A 413-nucleotide genomic window follows, 5' to 3' on the forward strand; every position below is an offset into this window, starting at 1 on the left:
GTCCAGGTGTAGTTCCTGTGGTCCAGGTGTAGTTCCTGTGGTCCAGGCATAGTTCCTGTGGTCCAGGTGTAGTTTTCGTGGTCCAGGTGTAGTTTCTATGGTCCAGGTGTAGTTTTATATGGTCCAGGTGTAGTTTCTATGGTCCAGGTGTGGTTTCTGTAGTCCAGGTGTAGCTTTTATGGTCCAGGTGTAGTTTATGTGGTCCAGGTGTAGTTTTATATGGTCCAGGTGTGGTTTCTGTAGTCCAGGTGTAGTTTTATATGGTCCAGGTGTAGTTTTATATGGTCCAGGTGTAGTTTCTATGGTCCAGGTGTGGTTTCTATGGTCCAGGTGTAGTTTTATATGGTCCAGGTGTAGTTTTATATGGTCCAGGTGTAGCTTTTATGGTCCAGGTGTAGTTTCTGTGGTCCAGG

At 46.0% G+C, this 413-nt stretch overlaps 1 protein-coding gene across 3 annotated transcripts in view; it reads left to right on the forward strand.

Moving 5' to 3' along the window:
- Positions 1–413, forward strand: part of ntng1a (netrin g1a) — a 141,952-nt gene that overhangs the window by 126,377 nt on the left and 15,162 nt on the right. The gene's annotated exons all lie outside the window — the stretch shown is intronic.

Source organism: Nematolebias whitei, chromosome 20 (genome assembly GCF_014905685.2).
Source record: "Nematolebias whitei isolate Nwh7 chromosome 20, NemWhi1, whole genome shotgun sequence".
Lineage (NCBI taxonomy): Eukaryota > Metazoa > Chordata > Actinopteri > Cyprinodontiformes > Rivulidae > Nematolebias > Nematolebias whitei.